Raw genomic sequence first — 21,923 nt, forward strand, 5'->3', positions numbered from 1 at the left:
CCTTGGCGATAAAAGGGTTAAACATAATGTATCAAAATACCTCTAGATAAACACCACAGGGTGTCTAAATACTACACATATATACTTTTGTGTAGCAATTAAACCAATAGTTTAATCTTTGTAATATTTGACCTATATTTGCTATACATTACTTGGAAACATAGACACATGGGGGGGGCAAATTATCAAGGGCCGAATGGCCGCTGATGCCCCTGTTTCCGCATAAAAGCCTTCAGGCTTGTCGGAAACATCAGTTATGAATCAGTGGTCTTAAAACCACTGCTCCTTAACTGGCCACTGCAATACCTTTTTTTACTCTGTGGCCCTCTCTACACCGGCCAGTGATGGTGCCGATCGTTGGTGGGTGGGAGCCATAGCAGGGAGGTGGGTGGGCGGCCCATTGCTGGATCACATCCTGATCTGGTGTGCACAAATGGTTGAGAGCGTGCGGGGGGGGGGGGGCAGGAACGTGTACGAGGTGTGTACTTTAAAATAAATTACATACAAGGTGATGGAAGGGGGGGTAAATAAATGTTAAGATAAGAAAGGGATCTGGGAGGAGGAGGGTGTAGGCTATTGAGGGGGGGGGGTGGCAGCTACACTACAGAAAATTAGCTTTTTTGCCAAAAATAAATTTAAAGCACTTTTTGTTTAAGCAAACTGGGTACTGGCAGACAGCTGCCAGTACCCAAAATGGCGGGAAATAGGTAGAGGGGGGAGGGTTAGAGAGCTGTTTGGGGGGGATCAGGAAGGTTGGGGGCTAAGGGGGGATCTAACACTGCCAGTACTTAAGATGGTGATGACAATTGTAAGGTGGGAGAGGGAAGAGAGCTGTTTGAAGGGGGTAAAGAAGGAATCAGAGGTTGGGATATGTCAGGTGGGAGGCTGATCTCTACACTAAAGCTAAAATTATCCCTACAAGCTACCTAATTAACCCCTTAACAGCTCGGCATAATACAAGTGTTGTGCGCAGCGGCATTTAGCGGCCTTCTAATTACCAAAAAGCAACGCCAAAGCCATATATGTCTGCTATTTCTGAACAAAGGGGATCCCAGAGAAGCATTTACAACTATTTGTGCCATAATTGCACAAGCTGTTTGTAAATAATTTCAGTGAGAAACCTAAAGTTCGGTAAAAAGTTAACATTTTTTTTATTTTATCGCATTTGGCGGTGAAATGGTGGCATGAAATATACCAAAATGGGCCTAGATCAATACCTTGGGTTGTCTACTACACTCCACTAAAGCTAAAATTAACCCTACAAGCTCCCTACAAGCTATCTAATTAATCCCTTCACGGTTGAGCATAATAAGAGTGTTGTGCTCAACTTCATTTAGCGGCCTTCTAATTACCAAAAAGTAATGCCAAAGCCATAAATGTCTGCTATTTCTGAACAAAGGGGACCCCAGAGAAGCATTTACAACCATTTGTGCCATAAATGCACAAGCTGTTTTTAAATAATTGTGAAAATGATATAGTGGCATAAAATATACCAAAATGGGTCTAGATCAATACTTTGGGTTGTATACTAAATATATATATATATATATATATATATATATATATATATATATATATATATATATATATATATATATATATATATATATATATACACACATTTCAAGTAATATTTAGGGATTACTGACAGATATCAGTGTTACAATGTAACTATCACTAATTTTGAAAAAAAAAAATGGTTTGGAAATGGCAAAGTGCTACGTGCATTTATTGCCCTATAACATGCAAAAAAAAAACCCAAAGAACATGTAAACTTTGGGTATTTCGAAACTCAGGACAAAATTTAGAAACTATTTAGCATGGGTGTTTTTTGGTGGTTGTAGATGTGTAACAGATTTTGGGGTCAAAGTTAGAAAAAGTGTGTTATTTTCCATTTTTTCCTCATATTTTATAATTTGTTTTATAGTAAATTATAAGATATGATGAAAGTAATGGTATCTTTAGAAAGTCCATTTAATGGCGAGAAAAACAGTATATAATATGTGTGGTTACAGTAAATGAAAAAGAGGAAAATTGCAGCTAAACACAAACACCGCAGAAATGTAAAAATAGCCCTGGTCCCAAACGGTAAGAAAATTGAAAAAGTGCTGTGGTCACTAAGTGGTTACCTTGAATTCACTATTCAGTGTATGGTGGCGATCGTACAAAGAGGACCCTCCATGCTCCATGGCTCCGCGGTCTCCGTTCCTGCTCCGCGCTCATCTCCACTCCATGCCGGCTTGGTCCTGGATGAAGAAGTAAGTGGTCCCCACTTGGAAGAAGATGTCGGCTGCTTGGAAGAAGACTTCACTGCCTGGAACAGGACCTTCTCTTCTGGTCTTCAGGAATGGTGAGTACCTATTTGGGGGTTAGTTTTAGGATTTTTTTTTTTTTTAAAGATTAGGGATTTATTGGGCACTCTTAAAAGGGCAATGCCTATTCAAATGCCCTTTTAGGGGCAATGGGCAGTTTAGGATTTTTCAGTTTTAGGTTTTTTATTTTGGGTGGTTTCGTGGGTGGGGGGTTTTACTGATAGAGGGAGGAATGAGTATTTTTTAAGGTGAAAGAGCGGTTTAACTTAGGGAAATGCCCTACAAAAGGCCCTTTTAATGGCTATTGGTAGTTTAGTATTAGATTAAGGGGGTGTTTCTATTTTCAGAGGACTTTTTTATTTTCATAGGGATTAGGTTTATTTTTTTATTTTTGATCATTTGGTTTATTATTTTATGTAATTATTTTTTGTAATCTTAGATTAGTTTAATCTTTGTTTATTTATTTTTAAGCAATGTTAGCTTTTTTATTTTAATTGTAATTTAGTATTTTTTAATTTAGGTATTTGGGGTTAATTTAGGGGTGTTAGGTTAGGGGGATTAGTAATTTAATTAGTTATTTGCATTGTGGGGATTTGTCAGATTAGGGGTTAATAGATTTATTAGGATTATTGTGTTGTGTGGGTTAATGGCAGATTAGGGGTTAATACATTTATTAGGTTTATTGCGATGTGGGTTAATGGCGGATTAGGGGTTAATACATTTATTAGATTTATTGCAATGTGAGTTAATGGCGGATTAGGGGCTATACATTTATTAGGTTTATTGCGTTGTGGGTTAATGGTGGATTAGGGGTTAATACATTTATTAGGTTTATTGCGTTGTGGGTTAATGGCAGATTAGGGGTTAATTTACTTTATTAGTTATTGTGGTGGGGGATTGCGGTTGACAGGTAGATAGATATTGCGCATGCGTTAGGTGTTAGTTTATATTTTCAGGCAGTTACGGGAGTTATGGTGCTCACATTTTCAGTGCAAGGCTTGCTGCCTATGTGTGGCGAGGTGAAAATGGAGTAACATTTTTCAATTTTATTAAATCCTTGCGCTGAATATGTGATACCGATTTGCGACGCGGTTCTATGTTAGCTTATGGGAGTAAAAATTGCAGGCGACGGGAGAAATATATGTGCTGCATTTATATGCCCCTAGTACTTTTTCTATGACAAAGAAAGTGCACATTTGTTGTTAGCTAATGTCAGCTCAGATGTAATAAATAGTGTTTCAGTGGACAGGTGTAGTAAATAAAGAAATCCTTTGATTTTATTTTTAATACTCTTTTTTGTTGTCAAAAATCAAACATTTTTCATAGTACTATGTAACAAGCGAAAATAACAAAATACAGTTAAAACTGAGCATGTCAAATAGTTGTATTCTGTACATCTATGAAATATGTTAGCTGTCTTTTTTGCTAATATATGATGTCATATTTACAGGACAGTTTTTTTTAACTGTCTAAGGACTGTTGTTATAAGATAAAATATGATTAAAAAAGACCTCTTTTTTCTGTTAAGTTTTTGCAGACTCAAGAAAAAAAAAGTCAAACACACATATAGAGAAAACCACATTTTAAACACAAAGTTCATCTCAAAATACATCATAATTCTAATGGGTTTGAAGTGACAGGTTTTTGTGATTTTGGATACCAATCAGGCAGGTTTAGGTTACAAGTAAGGTAATATTTACAACACATGCGAAGACATAAGTCAAAACTCCTAAGTGCTGTTTTGTCAGTACAATAAATATACCCTATATACCCTGCAACTTCTCATTTCTTTTGCAGACAAATGTGGCTTTTTTCTTTTCCTGTTTTACACTTTCACAGATGCCATTCTTCCTATTTTGTAATGATTCAATAATCAGTTACATCGTGTAGCGTTTGTAAAGGGTAAGTAATATAAAAAAAGAAATAAATAAAGCACTAAGGGCTAGATTACAAGTGGAGCGCTAAATTTACGTGTGCCTGCAAATGGGAAATTTTGCCCGTTTACGGGGCGCGTGATAATTAATCAGCTATTACAAGTGGCTGGTTATTGCTACCGCAAATGTGCGGTACCAATTAGCAGTTATATAATGAACCAGAGATTAGATCTTTGTTTCATTTTATAAATCTGCCCCAAATGGCCTCAAAATACTGTCTAGTGTAGTTTATTAAAAAATAAAGATGGCAGCTGTAAACTTGTAATACCAGCGCACATTACCATGCGCTGGTATTACATAGTGGACCGCAAATATCGCTTTCATCAAAGGGATATTTAGTGCTGCACATGTAATCTGGCCCTAAATATTTAATGGCCAAATAAATTATTTATATATGACGTCAATTAAGAACTATGACTTTTTATTAATTACAATTATATAACTTCCAATATTTAAAGGGAGTGTTTGTGCTCAATTTAACTTGTTTTTTCCTGAGACCAATATAAAGTAAAAACTGTTTAAATTTAAATTTTAACTAATACAAAAGTATTAGTCATGTAGTTTGTGCTAATATTGATAGGTACATCTTGTGAATGCTCATTGGTTGATGAGTATTTCTTGATAATCACCATTGGCATAGCAATATTACAAATAACTTATCAGCCAATGAGCTGCTAGAAGGAAGTACAGAAATTATATTTTAAATATAGTTTCATGTTACATTTAAACTTTACGTTTTCAGGATTTTGTCATTCATTCATATGGATAACAACTTTTGAGTGAAATATTTCTTTTTTCTTGAAACAAATCAGCAATACATCAATGAAATAAACAAAGACTGAATACATTTACATTTACTTGCACTCTTACCCTGAAATAATATTAATTATTTAAATATACATATACCCAAGTTAATAAAGCTACTGTATTAACTGGTCCATTGAAGGGACAGTCAGCACCAAAAAATGTTTTGTTTGAAAAGAAAGATAATCCCTTTATTTACCATTACCTGGTTTTGCATAACCAACACTGTTATATTTATATACATTTTACCTCTTTGATTACCTTGTATCTAAGCTTCTGCAGACAGCCTCCTTATCTTAGATATTTTGACAGACTTTCATTTCAGGCAATTAGTGCTGACTCTTAAATAACTCCACTAGAGTGAGCACAATGTTATCTTTATGGCACACACAAACAAACAGTACATGTTATTAGTGATTCTCAGCCAGGCTGTGAGATAAGAGGTGGACTGCAGAGTCTTAGAAATTAGCCTATGAGCCTACCTAGGTTTAGCCTTTAATTAATTAAAAAAAAAAAAAAATACCAAGAGAAAAAAGCAAATTTGATGATGAAAGTAAATTGGAAAGTTGTTTAAAATGCTTAGAAATTAGCATTAGAGCTTACCTAGGTTTAGATTTTTTAGTAAAATATTCCTAACACACACACAGACGTCTAAACATAAAATCATCTGAATATGCAATGATTTAACTTGTTGATAGCAGGTTATTGTGGCTTTCACAGATACCAATAGTTGTTTACTATTGTGTTGTTGTGCAGATCCTGACATACAAATTTAACAAAATTCTTTTTTAGCAGCAAGTTCATTAAACATATACTATATTTCAGTCACAGCATTCACTATGAAGAAGTTGAGAGCTAGATCAAGTGTATTTAACCTCTTAAGGACATATGACGGAATTTTTCCGTCATAAAACAATTGAGCAAACTGAAAGCTGTGTCCTTAAAGGGTTAAGGCACTGACACTTGGACATTTCTCTTGTTGTGCATCATACTTTTCAACCCTTATGATAACTTTGGGGGATTTCTAGCTAGCCATTGTTGTCTTCCTTTTTTAAAGGGACAGTTTACACCAATTTTCATATAACTGCATGTAATAGACACTACTTTAAAGAAGAATATGCACACATACGGATCTACAAATCCAGTATAAAACATTTGAAAAAACTTACTTAGAAGCTCCCAGTTTAACACTGTTGATGAGGTTAGGCTGGGACACCCAGTGAAATAGGCTGGGAAACCAGGAAGAACAGACACTGCCCCCCACCCCTGCTTATGAAAAGACAGATTACACAAACAGGAGCCAGCAGGAATCTGTAGACTTCAGTCTACATCTGATACTTTGGGGCTTGATTAGGAGTCTGAAAATCAGCACAATATCATAAAAAAATAAGCAAAACTATACATTGTTTCAAAAACACTCCCATATGGGCTAAATAAATGGATCATCTACAAAACATTTATACAATTATTTTTAGTGTACAATGCCCCTTTAAGACCCAAGTGCCAGTTAATAAAGAGACAGAAATCAGTAACTAACACTGAGAGCTGATTCTGTGGTTTTAGACCTTGAAGGAACTGGGGCAAAACCGTTCAGTATGCTAGAACATTTAGGGCCCAGTTCTGTAAAGCTCTCTGAGCTTGTGACATTCTACAAAAGACCTTTCAGTACCAGGGTTGTTGAATTGAGTCGCATAACTTGAACTTGACTTGGATTCAAGTCCCAAATTTGATGACTCAACATAATCAAAGAAGACTTGCAATTTGACTTATACTATGACAACAATGACTTCCGACTTTACTTGGACTCGAGCCCTCTGACTTGTAAAAACTTTTGACCTTCTAAAACCTTTGTTGAAGGAGCAACAATGCACTACTGGGAGCTAGCTAAGCACATCTGGTGAACCAATGAAAAGAGATACTTATTTGTAGCCCTCAATTAGCACTAGTTCTTAGTAATGCATTGCTGCTTCTGAGTCTATTTAGGTTTGTTTTTTAAATAAGGATACCAAGAGAATGAAGTAAATTAAATAATAGAAGAAAATTGGAAGGTTGTGTAAAATCATGTTCTGTTTGAATTATGTTACAAAATGTTGCTGTCATGCCCCTATAACTTTATGTGACACTTTTAAGCACATACCTAGGCAGATATTGAACTGAGATAGATGAGTGTTCTAAGTGAAAATAGTTTATACTTAATTTCACATGAAATTGATCTGACAAGTGATAAACATATTAAAAGCCTTCCTGATATACAGTAAATTCTTATACATTTACTATAGTAATTAATAATCTGACACTAAATCAGGCAAAGACTCAGTGTGGCTGCTGACCCAGGAGGGGGGAAGCTGGGGAGGCGAAGCACAGAAAGACTGTGGTTTAAGTTTGGCCTCTAAAGAAAAGGTAAAGAAATATGAAATGTCTTGGATTGAACAAAAGAAAGCAAAAAACAACCAAACAACCAAACAAAAAAACCCCAGCATGATTTGTCAGCTTCTTAGTTGCTGAAAGTTAATGGGAATGTACAAAGTGAGCGAGCAGCAAAAACTGATTTACAGAATTCAAAGCTGTTTAAAAAAGGACATTTCTGCTACAGATAGTAAACAGAAAATGAATTTGGAAATGGAAAAAGAAGGAAGACTTTAAAGGGACACTGAACCCAATTTTTTTCTTTCGTGATTCAGATAGAGTGTGCAATTTTAAGCAACTTTCTAATCTACTTCTATTATTAATTTTTCTTCGTTCACTTGCTATATTTATTTGAAAAAGAAGGCATCTAAGCTTCTTTTTTGGTTCAGTACTCTGGACAGCACTTTTTTATTGGTGGGTGAATTTATCCAACAATCAGCAAGAACAACCCAGGTTATTCACCAAAAATGGGCCGGCATCTAAACTTACATTCTTGCATTTCAAATAAAGATACCAAGAGAATGAAGAAAATTTGATAATAGGAGTAAATTGGAAAGTTGCTTAAAATTGCATGCTCTATCTCAGTGTTTTTCAACCAGTGTGCCGTGAGAGATCCTCAGGTGTGCCACGGCAGACTGACAACAGTGTGACATATTTTTTAAACTTTGCTTGTTTTTTACTCCCAGTGCAGGGGTAGGTTGTAGGAGGCATGGCACAACAGCACAATGCATACAGTATGTGTGTGTTTGTGTGTATGTGCATATATATATGCTGTATTAGGCTACAATGTGTGATTTTTTAAAAATTTTGGGATGGTGGTGTGCCACAGGATTTTTTAATGTAAAAAAGTGTGCCACGGCAAAAAAAAGGTTAAAAATCACTTTTCTATCTGAATCACGAAAGAAAAAAAATTGGGTTCAGTGTCCCTTTAAGTGAGGCCAGAGAAGTAAATGAATCCTGCTATAGTGAATATGAGCAAACTGTGCAGCCATTAGAGAGTGTTTGTGTAAACATGGAGGCTCAGAGTGCTGAGGGGAGAGAAGTCTGCAGCAAAGCAAAGTAATACAGACATGGATTTTGCTTGTGCACAGGCCACATATATGGATTATGAAGAGACAATGGATTTGAGTAAGGGGGAAACATGCTGTAAGCAAGTCTCAATACGTAATGAAACTTGCACACAATACTAATTACACAGCGCAAGAAACTCCTGCAGCTTATAGCAAACAAAGCTCAGTATTGCAGCATAAACCAGAAGTTACAGATTTGCAACAGTCAGCAGTGGAGACTCTCACTACATGGATCAGTTGTGGGATTTGAACAGCCTAAAATTACAGCATTGCCAGGGACTGAAGCTGGCCCCAAAAAGCCTGTAATTGTAATACTGCATGTAGCTGCAGCAGACCCCAATAAGTCTTACGCAGGTGTTGTATCTTCGGTGCCTCTGGTTTTTAAATTACCCCAAGTATCTGCACCAAATTTAAAAAATGCAAATACTCCTGTTTCCTTTACTGACCAACCTTCCACTTCCAGACATGAAGCTTGGAGAGGCCCAAAGTCTTTTTCTAATTTACCTGGGAAAATTCCTTTAACCCCTTAACGACCAAGGATGTGCCAACAAAAAGTGTCAGTTAATGACCAAGGACATGCCAGGCACATCCTCTGGGGTTTCAAGCACTGGAAGCGATCTTGATTGCTTCCGGACGCTTTCAGGGTATTGCAGTGATGCCTCGATATTGAGGCATCACTGCAATACCATTTTTTACCCATCCTGTGTCCCTCTCTGCATCGGCTAGCGATGGTGCCGATTGTTGGTGGGTGGGAGAGGGTGGGTGGCCCATCGTTGGAGGGACTTCCGGATCCTGTTTGTGAAAAAGTTAATGATTTTTTTTTATTTGATTGCATTTGGTGGTGAAATGGTGCCATGAAATATACCAAAATGGGCCTAGATCAATACTTTGGGTTGTTTACTAAAAAATATATATATATATATACATGTGAAGGGATATTCAGGGATTCCTGACAGATATCAGTGTTACAATGTAACTATCGCTAATTTAAAAAAAAAAAAATAAGGTTTGGAAATAGAAAAGTGCTATTTGTACTTATTGCCCTATAACTTGCAAAAAAGCAAAGAACATGTAAACATTGGGTATTTCTAAACTCAGTCAGGACAATACTAAACTATTTAGCATGGGTGTTTTTTGGTGGTTGTAGGTATGTAACAGATTTTGGGAGTCAAAGTTAGAAAAAGTGTTTTTTTTCCATTTTTTCATCATATTTTATCATTTTTTTTTATAGTATATATAAGATATGATGAAAATAATGGTATCTTTAGAATGTCCATTTAATGGTGAGAAAAATGGTATATAATATGTGTATGTACAGTAAATGAGTAAGAGGAAAATTACAGCTAAACACAAACACCACAGAAATATAAAAATAGCTCTGGTCCCAAACGGTAAGAACATTGAAAAGTGCTGAGGTCACTAAGGGGTTAAAGAGGAAGAATATTGTGAGATTAACCTATTGTGGTAATCATGCAGAGGACAGAGGTCTGAAGTATGTGGGCCACTGGGATTTGATCTAGATGCTGTTTATTCTCTGATACATGCTCCATATTCAGAGCTTTATGATATCAGCTTTAAAACGCCGTCTCATCCGGAGACTTTCTGGCAGCAGTATATCAAATTGTAAAAGACAAACCTGAATGGAGGAACTTTACCAAGTTGGAGTCTGTGAACATTGTATTTAATCATGAATCGATTCCAGTAGGGGACATCATTTTCTGGCTGAAATGACAATGTGAAGTACTTAGTGGGCCTAAGCAGATCTAAAATGGCGATTACTAGAATGGAGGTTATTTGTTTGAAGTGAAACTTTCTTTACGGGATAATATAAGAATTCATCTGCCAAACTTCCTTTACATGGAAATGTTAAAGGGAGATGCTTTTATCACCTTTGTTGGAATTGGATAATTCTCAAGAATCTCTTTTGGTTACACCAGTGTCTTAAATACAAACAGGTAGCAGCACCACTTGAGGAAATGTTCAATTCTTATTTATTAGGGCATCTCATAAACAAAAAGCACGACAATTCGGTATATCTGACCTTATCACATTTCCTCAAGTGGTGCTATTACCTGTTTGTATTTTTGTCATTGATTGGGGTATGTGCAGGACCCCTGCAACGTGCACCGGATTGCAGCAAGTGCTGGGCATTCTTTTACTTTTCTACACTAGTGTCCTCACAGGAGGATTCTGGTGGGGTGAATTCCCTATCTACTGGAAATCAAGAGAGGGACTGTGATTTAGGATCTGCAGCTGTTTTTACAGTGGAATGTACACAGGTCAACCAACACCCTTCTGATGTGGAGATGGTACCTCCTTCAAATTAGAGACGTTCATCTGTTATAAGGGGTAAGAAATCTAAAGCAAAGAAGAAATCTAGTTGGAAATTATGTATTTAAAATCTGCAAGCAAACAACCACTTCCAGTGTTAGTGGTGGCAACAATTTAATGTAAATAGTATTAAGGCTGAATGGGCTTGTAATGAAGCTTTCTATATTTCAGAGATTTGCCCAGGGATATACTTTTTCTGCAAGAGACTAGATTGACTAGTATTAAGGATGTTCTTGCTTGTAGGAAGGACTGGCTATGGGTTCCATCATTTTGGTCCTTTAAAGGATTACTGTGAAAAGATTTTTTGTATGTACAACGATTATATAAAAACATTTTTTAATATGAGACTAAGAAAATGCACTTACATTCAATGTGAAACGATCCGTTTATCATTTTAAAAAATGTTTTTATATTTTTTGTCATGACGTAATGAACGACAACCCACTAATATGGGCTGTGCAATCGTTCATTGCTTCCTCCAATCAGCGGCCGTATAGTTGCATATCATTAATATGCAATTGTCGGCTTGCGCATGCGCATTATGCCCTTGAGCTCATGCATCTGCTTCTGAAGCCTGTTTTATCCAGGCATAGACGTCTTTAATGACGTTCCGCAAGTCTGCGCATGCGCATTGCGGCTAGGTGCCGCCATATTCCAACCTCGGTTCTCCATCCGGATTGCACACCCAGCAACAGTACCCACTGAGTTGGTTTGGAAAATATTTAAAAAATTTAATATAATAGCGGCGAAACGGTAATTATTTGAAAATTAGAGTGATTTGAAAAGTGTATTTTTTCAAATCTTTTAATTGATTTATGTTAAGTTTATTTTTGGTTACAGTGTCCCTTTAATACTGACAAACATGGGGGTGTGGCAGCATTGTTTAAAAGTTATAATGTATCTTTTCATCAGGTTCTGGATATATAGTCAGGAAGCGGTTTATTGTTAGATGTATGCATAAACACTCATGAGTACCGCCTGATTAATATATGGTCAGCAAACAAAGTTTGAAAAAAAGGAGCTTTTTTAAAAATGTTCAATCATTTTTGCATACTTCAAAAATTGTTATATTTGCAGGTGATTTTTACTGTACCACTCTTAGCCAGGATTGGAGGAAATGTTATCAAGTTCAATATGATTCAAATTTCTTCTATTATCTGTGTAAGCAGGCAGATGTCTATTCCACACAGTATCCCGAGAAAAGAGGCTATACCTATATTCTTTGTCAGCGCTACAACCGTATAAATAGAATTTATGTGCAGTCCACAATATCATTTTGTAATGTCTCGTTAGACCCTTTTGTATTTTCTGAACACACTATAGTGGGTGTTACTCTTAATCTTAAAGAGCCCATAATTCATGGCCGTTGGAAATTAAATTCTAAATTAATGGAGAATTAAATGATCTGGGTAAAATTACTTTCTTTGATTGCAGATCAAGAAACAACTGTATGTTTTTATAATGGCTGGGTATTAAAGGTAGTAAGGTTAGGGAACCAAAAGGGGATTTGTGACATTGAAGTCAAGTGTATAATTATACACTAAATAAACCAAATAGCAAATAAAATTAAATTACACTTTATTAACAAATATGCTTGAAAACAGACGTTACTAATAGGGGGTGTTATATAAGGGTAGTAAATCCAGGGTTAGTCAACCTCTGAACTAAATGGGAATAATCCGTTCAGGTTAGGTTGACTAACCCTGGATTTACTACCCTTATATAACACCCCCTATTAGTAACGTCTGTTTTCAAGCATATTTGTAAATAAAGTGTAATTTAATTTCATTTGCTATTTGGGTATTAAAGGGGCAGTAAAACTACACAATAATAGTGCAGCATTATATAACATTATTTTAGCGCCAAATTTATATTACAAAGTATTTAAAAGATTTTTTATCACTAAGTAAAATTTTGTAGAACGCCACTCCTGGCTCTACTGAGCGGGTCTGTTTTTTTTCAGAAGCGCATTGTGGCATGCTGTCTAGTCACAGCCGGCTAGATTGCGCTATTAAACTCAATGTAGCTTGCTCCTGCTCTGGTCTGGTAGCGGGAGCGAGCTACATTGAGTTTAATATATCGGAATATTATAAGCGGCTTTTTGAAAATATTGTAAAAGATCAGTTTTGCATTGACACATTTCCTGAGACAGCCACTTTACCTCAGTTGGAGGCAGATAAACAAGATTTTCTTACTGCCCCCATTGACCAGTCTGAAGTAATTTTGGCTATTGCTTATTTAAATAACAATACATCCTCAGGGTCTAAAGCTTAACTGCAGAGTTTTATATATATAAAAAACGCTAGTAGAATCTTAAGTCCAAGTCTTACTAAAGTTTTGTAATGAAGCTTTGTTTTCCCCGATATAAATCACTTTTGACTTTGCTTTATAAGAAAGGAGAATGTACTGATATTAGGAATTTGTGTCCCATAGCTCTCCTTAATGTTGATTACAAAATTTTGTCAGCCATTTTGTGTAAATTACTTGGGGGTAATGGATAGATAATTAGTCCTGTGGTATTCCCAGTAGAAATATTGCAAATGCTCTTGCAGATATCAGATAGATGTTTCAGAGAGCAGAAAATTTAGATTTTACAGGATATTTTTTAAGTCTTGACCAAGAAAAAGCATTTGATAAAGTTAACCATAATTATCTTTACTTAGGGAAACGTTTTAAAATTAAAGCTGGTGTACGTCAGGGTGTTTTTTTGAGTCCTTTATTATATATTTTTTCAACTGTCCCTTTTTTGTGTTGCATTCAAGATGACCATAATACTCTCTCTGTGCAAAGAAAATCACAAAGACAAGGCTGCCGCCTCGTGTGATACAGTTTGGACAAATGTAAAAAAAGGTGAATACAGATGTTATACTCACAAGTAAAGCAGCACTCTGTTGTGCTTATAGAGGCAGACTGGGAGTTCACAGTGTCCCAGTTCACTGACCAAGGCAGTGCAACAAATCACTCCAGGGTAGATTTCAATCAAGCTCAGGCTCTCAGCGAAGAGTTAAAATACCATAGTTTAATGGTGCAGTAAAATACAATATAAAATGTCACAAATGTGACCGTAACAATGGATAAACAAGCAACTAGTTTCTCAGATCTCTGTCTTTTTCCTCAGGCTTCTATCCAAAGACTGAGAGCTCTGGCTTATAAATGCTAAATGACCACTCTAAGACTGAAACATAACCACACCTATTCAGGTGTGGAAGTGAACCTGCCTCATCAGGTGTGTGAGTGCACACCTGCTTCAATCAGACCATAGTTAGAATACAATTATTAAAACCATTTCCAAATAATTCACATTATACTAAAAAACAAACAAGTACTGTACAAATTGGTTAATAAAGGATGTAAAAAACAACAACCATAGCCAAACATTATCTTATGGTGGATATCATGTCAGCATCATATGTTATAGGATATTATTATGGTATTCTAAAATAGTAACATTAAAAAATTGTTCCCCACCCTTTAAAAAAATAATAATTATATATATATATATATACACACACATACATATATAAAGGGTACATGATATTCTAATTCTTGGTGTTCATACCAAATGTCTTAGTATGTTGTCAGTTAGTCTAAATAGGTTAAAGTTTTATTAAAGCACCTATTGATGTTAACAGCCTTTGGGCAAATATGTATAAGCAAGATTTTCTATAGGAGAGAGCCCTTTATATTATGCAGGCCTTATTGAAACTATATATTTATATATATATATATATATATATATATATATATATATATATATATATATATATATATATATATATATATATATATATATATATATATCCATATCTACATATATATATCCATACACATATACATATGCACACATATATCCAAACGGATATACGTATGGATATATGTGTGTATATGTGTGTGATATATATATGTAGATATGGATATATATATATATATATATATATATATATATATATATATATATATATATATATATATATATATATAGTTTCAATAAGGCCTGCATAATATAAAGGGCTCTCTCCTATAGAAAATCTTGCTTATACATATTTGACCAAAGGCTGTTAACATCAATAGGTGCTTTAATAAAACTTTAACTTATTTAGACTAACTGACAACATACTAAGATATTTGGTATGAACACGAAGAATTAGAATATCATGTACCTTTTATATATGTATGTGTGTATATATATTTTTTTTAAAAAGGGTGGGGAACAATTTTTTAATGTTACTATTTTAGAATACCATAATAATATCCTATAACATATGATGCTGACATGATATCCACCATAAGATAATGTTTGGCTATGGTTGTTGTTTTTTACATCCTTTATTAACCAATTTTTTACAGTACTTGTTTGTTTTTTAGTATAATGTGAATTATTTGGAAATGGTTTTAATCATTGTATTCTAACTATGGTCTGATTGAAGCAGGTGTGCACTCACACACCTGATGAGGCAGGTTCACTTCCACACCTGAATAGGTGTGGTTATGTTTCAGTCTTAGAGTGGTCATTTAGCATTTATAAGCCAGAGCTCTCAGTCTTTGGATAGAAGCCTGAGGAAAAAGACAGAGATCTGAGAAACTAGTTGCTTGTTTATCCATTGTTACGGTCACATTTGTGACATTTTATATTGTATTTTACTGCACCATTAAACTATGGTATTTTAACTCTTCGCTGAGAGCCTGAGCTTGATTGAAATCTACCCTGGAGCGATTTGTTGCACTGCCTTGGTCAGTGAACTGGGACACTGTGAACTCCCAGTCTGCCTCTATAAGCACAACAGAGTGCTGCTTTACTTGTGAGTATAACATCTGTATTCACCTTTTTTTACATTTGTCCAAACTGTATCACACGAGGCGGCAGCCTTGTCTTTGTGATTTTCTTTGCACAGAGAGAGTATTTACCCAGACTGGTTTTGTGACAAGGAGCTGACTTCTGGATCTAAGGGAGAATCTTATATATGTGCTACCCAGGAGGACTAATAAACCTCTGAAGTGCCCTCCTTATCTTGGGACTGTCTGAGCATCAATATCATATACAGATAAGAACTTATTAGAGACTTAATACTATTTATTTATTATATATTGTTTTAAGCTGCATTTTCTGTTTATATTGATCACATCACATTTGATGAGAGTCCATGTCTCATTTTTTATGTAATTGTCATTATTATTTTGTCTTTATACATTATTATCTGATCATTTTATATTATTTTTATAGTGTTTATTGTTTTTACTATACTTCAGTATTATCCTACAGATTGTTGTAATGCATCTATATTTATATTAGGCCTTGGTTGGCCTTTTTTAAAAAATTATATTGTTAAAAATTATATATTTCTTCTAGCGCCCCCTAGAGTTACGCTTGTATAGTGTAACAGGTATTTCTATAAGATGACCATAATATTTCACATGTGGAGGCAATGGAGCAAACCGCTTGTGTAAAGTATATTGTGTATGCTAACGATTTTACTGTTTTTGTTTTATCTGAATGTAAATGCATTTTTGAGCATTTTGCATTTTTGCTAGAGCATTAAACTCTCTTTTGAACATAAATAAACGTAAAATGCTTTGAATAAGTTCTTTTGTATCCAAAGTCCATCCACCTACTGATGTTAATGAAGAAAAACACTGCTTAAATATACTTTGTATTACATTAAATGGTACAGGTTCAGCTCAAGTTAACTAGGAGAAGAAGCTTAAGGTTTGTGCTGAGAAGGTTTGTAGATGGAAATGTCAAAAAGGGTGCAAATTATTAAGACCATTTTGCTTCAGATTTCTATTTATATAAAGGGACACTCTACTCCAGAATTGTTATTGTTTAAAAAGATAGATAATCCCTTTATTACCCATCCCCCAGTTTTGCATAACCAACATAGTTATATTAATACACGTTTTACCTCTGTGATTACCTTGTATCTAAGCCTTTGCAGACTGCCCCCTTATTTCTGTTCTTTTGACAGACATTTTGGCCAATAAGTGCTCTCTCATTTGTAACTCCACGGGCGTGGTCACAATATTATCTGTATGACACGCATGAACTTACGTCCTTTAGCTTTGAAAAACTGCCAAATGCATTGAAATAAGGGGCGGCCTTCAATGGTTAAGAAATTAGCATATGAGCCTACCTAGGTTTATCTTTCAACAAAGAATACCAAGAGAACAAAGCAAATTTGATGATAAAAGTAAATTGGAAAGTTGTTTAAAATTGCATTCTCTATCTGAATCATTAAAGTTTATTTTTGACTATACTGTCATTTTAAGTTTAAGTTTTTTTTCCTCCTGAAAATATGGTTGCATCACTTTCTAAAGAAAGAAAAGGGGGGATAAACCAGTGTAGACCACTCCTAAATAGCTTGGGGTCCACTGTAATCAATGTATCTATCGTAGCTGTGTATACCAAATAGTTCCCTTTAGACACACCAAAACCATCTGTTCAATACCCCTGCACAGACAGCGACTAACTGTCTCCTAGAGATCCACAGTTCATAAAGAGAAAGTTACCACCAACCTCCAATAGCAAATGCTTTGTATGCCGCTTCAGGTGGGACCCAGCCGGCTGGAAATAACCCAAGCGCTACCTTGCGTATACCGCTTAGCCCGGTTCACTCCGCGAGAGGGGAGGTGATGTCTCTGATGCCAGTAGCAAGGTTCCGTGATGACGTAATTACGTGGAAAACAGTCCTGTGTCTCAGCTGGCCAATGAGGGTGGAGGTGTGTCAAATTTGTAAAAACTGCAGAAAGACAACTTCGGATACACAGCAAATGTAGTGCAAGTACCAAGGATCTGTCCTGCTGGTGTATAGCAAAGTAAATGAAGAAAGTTTGAACAGTCCTCAGTTAAAACAACAAGATTTATTTACCAAATTAAAACAGGAACAGGTAGCATCCAGTGGGAGCAGGCATACCACCTAGACTGGCTTACGTGTTTTGGCGTTTGCCGTAATCATAGCCATAGGTGTTAGGACTCCTCCCAATCCTTATATAACACACAAATAAAAACAGTCCTTTAAACTTAATTGATAACAACAAAAGCACGCCTACTCCTAGAATGCTAGACCAGTGCACACTACATATTACACTGCCTTACACGATAGTTAACTACCTAGATCAACAATGCTAAATACATTATTAAATGCAAAAATTGTTACATAATGCAAAGATAGTTACAAATATAAAAATGTGTAAAGTTTATAAAACAAACAGTAGATAATACTTTGTGCTCTCTTGTAATTGTGAATTAGCGTGACAGAAGCCTGGAAATAACAACAAACAATAGAAATATATTGATATATAGATAAATACTAACAATATACTGTTAACAACAAAAGTATATATGGATATTAAAAATCTCCTAGAATGAAAAGCGCATATATTTCATATAATATGTAAACTGCATTATATGCAGTATATGCGCTATTCATTCTAGGAATGCGCTATGCATTCTAGGAGATTTTTAATCACTACAACACAAATAAAGAAAGATATCACAGTAATCACTTTGGAGAAAGGTATACAAATAACTCTCAAGAATATACTCGACCTAGAATTCAAAATACACAAAACAAAAATATGAAAAATAGTTACACATATGATGAAAATAAAAAACCTCCATGAGGGGTATGTGCAAACCTTAGATGGAATAAGAGAGGAAACTAATGAGCAATCTTTTTTAGAGATGAGCTCCCCAGGGGAAGGAACATCCTGGGGAATAAGAAGAGCAAACCAATCAAATGTAAACAGAGATTGGTTAGGAAAAGGAAAAAGAAGGTTAGAGGAAGAAGAGGGAGAGGAAGAACAGCTAGGAAACAAAAGACAGAAATAGATAAAACAAAAGGAATCTTTAATCTGAGTAAAATCAATCTAAATAAAGATCAAATTAATGTCCTCAACAAAGGATTATCTTTTGCTCCAAATTGTAGAATGAATAAATCTCAAACTATGATTAATGTAAATCAATTTGTTAGGAAGTTAACCCTAAAAAGGTACTTCCAAAAAAATCCTCTAGAAAGAACTATAGAACAACAAACCTCTAAAATTAGTCAATATTCCCAGACAGAACTAAGAAATAAATCCAAATTTTTCCCTATCCAGGAAAAAGGCAAATTTCTAGATTTTTAAAAAAAAATCTGTTAAAAATGAGATACAACAGTCAAAATTAAAGAGTAAAGGGAAAAAATATACACAAAATCTTACAAGAAAGGAAAATGAAACTTTGAAAGAAGTAAAAAACATAATGCAGATATAATCATAAAATCTGCGGATAAGGGCGGAGGATTGGTTATTCTGAATACTGAAGATTATTTGGAGGAAGCCTATAGACTCCTAAATGATGAAAATACCTATATAAGATTAAATAAAAATCCAAATGGAGAACAGACAAAGAAACTAGAAGAAATATTACACTTTGCGAAAAGAGAAATATAATTAATGATAAAGAGTTCCTTTCCCTAAATAATAAAGAACCAATAACACCAATTTTCTACTACCTCCCCAAAATCCATAAATCCCTAGATAAACCCCCCGGAAGACCCATTATATTGAGTATCAATTTTATAACATCCGATCTGTCAAGATATGTAGATACTTTTCTCCAAAAATATGTAGTAAACTTACCTTCATTTCTAAAAGACTCAACAGATCTGATCAATATTCTTCAAAATATAGAGTGGAAAGATAATTTTATATTTGCTACCTGCGATGTTAACTCTTTATATTCCAACATCATACACTCACTTGGTACAGAAGCAATCAAATTTTATTTACATAATGATAAAAATTTACCTATAGTACAAGCAGATTTTATTTTAGAATGTATTTTATTCATTTTAGAAAATAACTATTTTAGTTTTAACGCAGAATTTTTCTTACAGATAAAAGGAACAGCGATGGGGACGAGGTTTGTACCCAGCTATGCTAATTTATTTATGGGTCATTTTGAGCAAAAATATATAATTGACTCTAGCTGGAGTGCAAACCTCGTGCTCTTTAAGCGTTTTATAGATGATATCTTTATCATTTGGAGGGGAGGATTACAATTATTTGAAATATTTATGGATGACTTAAATAAAAACAATTGTTGAATTTCATTCACTTATGAAACAAATAGCACAAGTATAAACTTTTTAGATTTAATAATAGAAAAATCAGAGAAGAGTCTGAAAACAAGAACATTTTTTTAAAAAAGTAGACTTGAATAATTATATACACTCAACAAGTTGTCATTTAGAACAGTGGAAATTAAATATCCCTAAAGGCCAATTTTTAAGATTAAGAAAAATTGTTCTACAATAGAAGACTACCAGGATCAGGTCAGTATTCTTGAAAATAAATTCATTGAAAAGGGATATAACCAAGAACTAATAATAAAAGCAAAAAAAAAAAAGAAGCTGAAGGGAAAGAGAGACTAGAACTATTATCTAGAAATAATTCTACCAAAAATCCGAACAATAAAAAGAACATTACAAACTCACTAGATACTGTTTTTATAACACAATATAACTCTGATCACAGACTAGTGGAAAAAATTCTAAAGAAGCACTGGCACTTTATAAAGAAAGACCCAATCCTGGGAGAACTAATAGAAGATAAACCAAAAGTTATCTATAGAAAAGCCAAAACCCTCAAAAATGTGCTTGCACCAAGTGAATTCAGAAAAAAGAAAAAAAACTGGTTATTTTACTGACCTTGAGGGGAGCAGGTTAGAGGGTTTTTTTCCCTGTAGATCTTGTAAGGCCTGTAAATTCAGTAGTAAATGTAAACTAGTTAGTTCTAGCCAAACCAAGTTCGAATTTAAAATTAGAGATATTATTAAATGTTCTGATAGAAATATTGTTTATTTAATTCAATGTCCATGTAAGAAACAATACTTGGGACAAATGGGACAACCCCTACGTGACAGAATTAGACAACATTTACTAAACATAGAGTGGGGATATGAAGACCATCTATTGTCGAAGCATTTTAAAGAACATCATAATCAGAAAACAGATGGCCTCTTATATTGGGGTCTAAAAAAAGTAAGAACATATAACTCTGGTATTAATAATAAAAACAAAAGCAATAAAGATCTTTTATATAATGAGGCAGAACTAATAGTTAATTTATATTCTTTAACTCCCTATGGATTAAACGCAGAATTCGATCTTAATCCTTTTATTTGAATTTAAACTGACAAAGTGACATATTAATATTTAGTGTATTTTAAAAAATTGTTAATTTTTTTTAATATTTATTCCTATAATACAATCTGTTTTTCTAACAAAATTAGTTATTTTTATTAATTTTTGATACATTTTTTATAAATAAAGTTATGTGCAATAGATTTATATTTTTAAATATATATATTTTAATTACACCTTTTATATATATTTTTTACCTACAGATAATATTTTTTACCTTCTTTCAAAAAAGTGTATATATGTGTGCAAAAATGAAAATAATAAATGGAAATATAAAAGTTTTTATATTTTTTTTACTTTCAAGATTACTATTATGAAATATTTGTCTTTGATATGAGTTTGTTTTACTTAGTTTATATTAAATATTTTTAAGTGAAAGTATTTTTAGTAGAGAATATTTTTAAGTGAGAATATCATAATAGATAAGTTAACATTTAGCTATGTTTGGGTTTAAAGGTTTAACCCTGAGCAAAAAAAGATACTGGTATGATTACTTTTTTGGGGGGGTTAATGATGTATTAACCCCTAATCTGCCCTCCCTAACATCGCCGACACCTAACTTCAATTATTAACCCCTAATCTGCCGACTGGAGCTCACCGATATTCTAATAAATGTATTAACCCCTAAAGCTAACCCTAACACTAACACCCCCTAACTTAAATATAATTTAAATCTAACGAAATTAATTAACTCTTATTAAATAAATTATTCCTATTTAAAGCTAAATACTTACCTGTAAAATAAATCCTAATATAGCTACAATATAAATTATAATTATATTATAGCTATTTTAGGATTAATATTTATTTTACAGGTAACTTTGTATTTATTTTAACCAGGTACAATAGCTATTAAATAGTTAAGAACTATTTAATAGCTAAAAT

This window comes from Bombina bombina, chromosome 2 (assembly GCF_027579735.1).
Source record: "Bombina bombina isolate aBomBom1 chromosome 2, aBomBom1.pri, whole genome shotgun sequence".
Classification (NCBI taxonomy): domain Eukaryota; kingdom Metazoa; phylum Chordata; class Amphibia; order Anura; family Bombinatoridae; genus Bombina; species Bombina bombina.